This window comes from Egretta garzetta, unplaced genomic scaffold, assembly GCF_000687185.1.
Source record: "Egretta garzetta isolate BGI_Z169 unplaced genomic scaffold, ASM68718v1 scaffold763, whole genome shotgun sequence".
NCBI classification, from domain to species: Eukaryota; Metazoa; Chordata; class Aves; order Pelecaniformes; family Ardeidae; genus Egretta; species Egretta garzetta.
Genome location: NW_009259227.1, coordinates 96,335 through 101,778, shown reverse-complemented (window position 1 = coordinate 101,778; position 5,444 = coordinate 96,335). Strand labels below are relative to the sequence as shown.

At 59.6% G+C, this 5,444-nt stretch overlaps 1 protein-coding gene across 2 annotated transcripts in view; it reads right to left on the bottom strand.

Annotated features, from left to right (window-relative positions):
• LOC104123568 (heat shock factor protein 1) overlaps positions 1-5,444 on the bottom strand; it is a 55,771-nt gene that overhangs the window by 17,168 nt on the left and 33,159 nt on the right. The window lies entirely within an intron of this gene.

Sequence of the window (5,444 nt, the reverse complement as noted above, 5' to 3'; positions counted from 1 at the left end):
CGGGCTGTTGGGAGGGAGCAGGCGCCGCCTCGCCAAAGCTCGGGGGCTCAGGGCGCCCGGGCGCTTCTGCCAGGCAGAGAATGACATTCGTTATCTCCCGGAGCCAGGAGGGACGCTCATTTATCACCGCGGCTGTACAAGGGTCCTCAGGAGGAACGTCCGTCCTGCTTGACAAACAGCCTCTCCAAAGAGCCTTAATTACCGGGCGGGCGCAGGGAAACGCTCGCTGCCCCCCTTTCAGACAGCATCACTCTGGGTGCAAGCCGCGCTTGGCTTCACAGCTAGCGATTGCCGAAATAAAGGGCTGGTTTTTATCCGATATTTTGCAATTTAAAGGAAAGGCAGCCTGGCAAGCCGTCAGGCCCCGCGGGGCTGAGCTGCTGCCTGGCATTCTCCTTGACCCCAGGCGTTTGCAGTCAGGTACCGACGGGGGAGAGCCGCCCCGCTCCGTCTGAAGGCACCGTGTGCCCTTGCCCAGCGCCTGCGTAGAGAAAACCCCCTCCCTGTTCACATCCCTTAAATCTCCTGCTTGGGGGGGTTCGAGCCCTGGCAGCTCACGCTAGAAAATACGCGATTTGCCACGGCGGCGGGCGACTGCGGCCCTGTGGGAGCACGAGTTTGCATTTGAGCTGCTCTCTGCCCTACAATATTGTTATCTCCTGCCGCAAGGCTCTTCAGAACTTAGTTAGAAGCGGCACGGCAGCAAGCAGGGGATGCCTTCGTCATCATCTTCACCAACACCGACGTTCTGGCACTTCAGCGTACGGAAAATGAGACTGGGTTTGAATCAAGCAAACCCATCGAGGGTCCTGCTACGTCTCTGTAAATAAAATATAAACAGGCAACGATGTTAATCTAGGGACAGGATGGGTCCAGAGCCAAGCTCAGGGTCGCTGATGCCACGGCCTCACCCAAATTTCAGCCTCCTCCATGCGACCTGCGTCTTTGCGCGGAGCGACGCGTCCCAGCCAGCCACCACGTGGTTTAAGGGCTCCCGGGAAGGGAGCGCGGGCGGCTTTGGGCTCCGAGAGCAACACTGAGCCCCGTCGCTGGGGCGCACTCAATGCACACCCGCAGACGGTCTCGGCGCGGGCAGAAGGGCGGGTAACCGGCGCTCGTTACGGCGGTAAAAATGAGGGAGAGCAACACGCTGGGGCAGAGGGAAATTACCCAGGAAAACACGCAGAGGTGCGCGTGGAGAAAAGCGCGGCCCGGCGCTGAGCGGCGCGGCGCCCGTGACACGATAAATGCGCGGTTCCGCAAAGCACCGTCCCGGTGCCCCAGAGCGGCGAAGTCAAAAGACAAAGCGAAGGCGAGCGGGCGGCAACTGCTCCCCCTCCCCTCTGATGTGAGGCTGGGGGTATCAGCTGAAGTCAGCAGCTGGCAGATCCCCGGCAAACAAAGGGACGCGGCTCTCCAGACACCACGTAATTAAGATGCGGGCCTCTGCTGCCGCATCCCAGGAGCCGTCGGACAAAATCACACAAAGAAAAGCAAATCTACTGAGGACCATTAAGTACCGGGGCATCACCTGTATCCCGGGAAGCCCCGGACCCTCAGCGCCGGTGCCAGGCGATCGCTCCGGGAGAGCAGCGGTGCGCGCGCCCCTCCTGCCCTTTGCCAACGGTCTCGTCACCAGCGGAGCTGGAAGATCGGGACCTTGGATGCGACACCTCGTCGTTTTAAAGTCCCTTCTCCACCCCTGCCTACCTCCTGCCTGCGGTTAAGTCCTGACTCAGGCCTTTCTGGCGGTGTCTTGTCAAACCATCGCCCTTCTGGGCTCAAACGTGGTTTTAAGCTGTCGCTTTAAGCTCAATACTTGAGCTGTCAGCTCCTGGGCTTTAGGGACCGCACTGCCATCGGTGATAGGGCCAGGGTTTGGTGGTGGGGTGGCAGGGTTAGGGGGACGCTTGGGCTGGGTGATCCTAAGGGGCTTTGCCAACCCAAACGATTCTGGGATTCTATACCCAGAGCAAGATGCGTCAGACGACGCAGGCGAGCTTGGGAGGGCAGGGGTCGAATGCCTGGGGGTACGGTGCCCCCCCAGGGAAGGCGGGCAAGGCCAGAGGCAGAGCCTGGGGCAGGCTAGGCCGTCAAGGCGGAGATGGTGATGTGCAGGGCGAGGCACCGCGCGGGGACGTCCGTCCCCTGTAGCACCAGTGGTCTCGTGGAAGGAAGCGGCTGTACCTTAAGCTCACGCTAAATCAGCCTCCAGACTAAAAAGCCGCGTTGAATCCTGGCTCGAGCGCTATCAACCTTCAGTCTCCAGCAGGTACAGCCTTGGGGGGGGGATTCACTCCTGGAAAAGAGAGGAAGAGCTGGAAATGGCTCTTCCTTTAGCGTCTGGAAAAGGCTCAGGAGCACAGAGTATTAACAACTAGGCTAGACATTAGGAAAAAGTTCTTCACTGAAAGGGCTGTCAGGCTCTGGAAGGGGCTCCCGGGGAGGTGGTCAAGTCCCCATCCCTGGAGGTATTTAAAAGAAGTATAGTTGAGGTGCTGAGGGACAGGGTTTAGTGGTGGGATGGCAGGGGTAGGTTAAAGGTTGGACTCGATGATCTTAAAGGTCTTTTCCAACCAAAGTGATTCTATGATTCTATGACTGCCCCACCAGCCCGCATTCTGCCGACTGAACAGGGGTGCATCCCGAACTCGGCCACCGAAAGAGCGTCAGCGCTGCTTCTGCTTCCTTCTTCTTATCCCAGCCAGCTCGTGCGGGGGCGCGGCGTTTCATTCCCGCAGACAACTTCTTCACAGAAAGGGTTGTCAGGCACTGGAAGGTGGTTGAGTCCCCATCCCTGGAGGTATTTAAAAGAAGAGTGGATGAGGTGCTTAGGGCCAGGGTTTAGTGGTGGCATGGCAGGGTTAGGGGAACGGTTGGGCTTGGGGATCCTAAAGGCCTCTTCCAACCCAAACGTTTCCAGGATTCCGTGATTCTATGAGAAGGTTTGGTTTTGAGGCGGAGTTGCTTCCAACCACAAACCCGCTCCTGGCTTCGCGTTTGAAGTCGGTGCCCTCGTAGCGGCTGCCTAAGGAGCCAGGCACAGAGCCGCGACTGTTTCTTGCTTCTCAGCAACACCAGGAGAGAGCCAGAAGGCCGGAGCCCAAAGGCAAGCCGGACCTTTCTAATAAAAGTAATTTCCCCGTCCTTTATACCCATTTCCTCACCCGCTTTCGCATTTGATCGGTACCCACAGCATCCATTACTGCAGCAGACCAAGGTTTCTGGACCCCGGGCTCAGAGAGCCTCCGGTCTCTTTGCTTTCTCCAAATATTTCGCTTTGGTTTTCCCCATGCACGAGCCGGCATTGCTGCTGGATGGACCCCGTCGTCTCCCCGGGGCACCCAGCCGGTCGGGGAGCAGCACAGAGGGTTTGCCAGGACAGCGAGGACAGGAGGATCAGGGTCGGGGTGAGGCTTTGGTCCCGCTGGTGCCTGACGTCAGACTGCCCGCTGCCATCCTCAGGAACACCTCCCCGTGTGTGATGGGGCGAAACGTGACGGGAAGCTGCAGCTCAAGGGCTGTGAGCAGGGGCTGATGGAGAAGTTCAGATCCAGGTCTGCACAGTCCCCAGGAGGGGACCCCGCGCCCCGCCAGAGCCCGACTGCACCCCCCTAGTGCCAGCCCGTGCTGGAGGCCATCGGCCGCAGCGGAGCTCGGAGACACCGCTTGGCCCATCCCACAGTAACGGAGAGGGAGCGGTGAGGACAGAGGAACCCACAGCTGAGAGGGGATCTCATCACCACCTACAAATATCTCAAGGGTGGGGGTCACCAGGACGGAGCCAGACTCTTCCCAGTGGTGCCCAGCGCCAGGACAAGGGGCCATGGGCACAACCTGAAGCAGAAGAGGTTCCAGTTGAACGGGAGGAAGAACTTGTTGACTGTGAGGGTGGCCGAGCCCTGGCCCAGGCTGCCCAGGGGGGCTGTGGAGTCTCCTTCTCTGGAGATCTTCAACCCCCGCCTGGCCGCTGTCCTGTGCCCCCTGCTCTGGGTGAGCCTGCTTGGGCAGGGGGGTGGCACTGGGGGAGCTCTGGGGGGCCCTGCCAGCCCCGGCCATGCTGGGATTCTGTGAAGCGCTGCCCAGCTACTGGCACCAGAGAAAGGAGCCCACAGTGAAGAAAGATAAAATCCTGTTACGGACGGACGGACAGTACACACCGACCCGCTGGAAAGGGGCTTGTGCCGCAAACCAGGGCTGAGAGAGGCCAGTTGGGCTGAGTTACTTGAACATCAGTGTGTCAGGCTAGGGCAGTAATTAATGTCAGATTTCGATCACTGCGCTGCAAAACGAGTGCTCCACAGGTCTTTAACCCAGGGTTTGGGATGACCAATAAAACGGACTTCAGATGAGCTCAAGCAGTGACTGAGCTCGTAAAAAGCAGCAGCGGAGAGAAAACACGCAGACCCTACGTCCTACTCGGCGTTATAAGCCATCAAAGCAATTTTAAGATCAAGCTGATGTTTGACTCCGAGCCAGCCCAGGTCCCCCAGGACCAGGCCGACATGTGGAGGCCACAGCAGGGGAGTGATGGCGCTTTGGCCCCCGGCTCCGAACAGCCGGAGCCCACGCAGCCTTTGCACAGGAAGGCTGTAAAACAGCATGTTACAAGCCTCCAATTTAGAGGGCATAAAAGCATGGACCACAGCCTCAGCACAAGGCTGGATGGAGCCAGGGTTCGGCCAACAAAACCCAAGCAGAGAGTGTAAAACCGAAGGGTAGGACACTCGTGACGAGGGATGTGCGAAAGCCACCGCAGGCTGCGGGAACCCGGCCCTTCCTCCGGCAGCGCCGCACGCTGGCATCCTTCTCCTTTCCGGCTCTTGGGAAAAATTTCATTGTGCAGATGCGCGTCGTCTTTCCATAAAAATCCGGCTTAGCAGTCCCCTAGGAGGAAAGGCTGAGGGAGCTGGGCTTGTTCAGCCTGGAGAAGAGAAGGCTGAGAGGGGATCTCATCACCACATACAAATACCTCAAGGGTGGGGGTCACCAGGACGGAGCCAGACTCTTCCCAGTGGTGCCCAGCGCCAGGACAAGGGGCCATGGGCACAACCTGAAGCAGAAGAGGTTCCAGTTGAACGGGAGGAAGAACTTGTTGACTGTGAGGGTGCCCGAGCCCTGGCCCAGCCCCTGCCATGCTGGGATTCTGTGATCCCCGAGCTCCAGCAGCCCCGTCCCCCTGCCGCTGCAAAAGCCCGTGCCGCCTGTGTGTGAAGCGGGGGCCCGTGCCGGTAGCACACCTGCAGGAAGGCAAACCTGCGCTTTGCTCCTGGTGAAAGCAGAAGGAAGGGAAGGAGAGCAGGTTGGGCGCTGGCCACCATCGCCCCCTTGCTCCGAGCAAGGCCGGGGGCCATCTGCGGTTACAGACGGTCCTCGGGCACGCGCAGCCCAGGAGCGGGCGCTCCGGCGGGGCCGACGCCAGGGGCCATCGCTTCCTCAGTTAT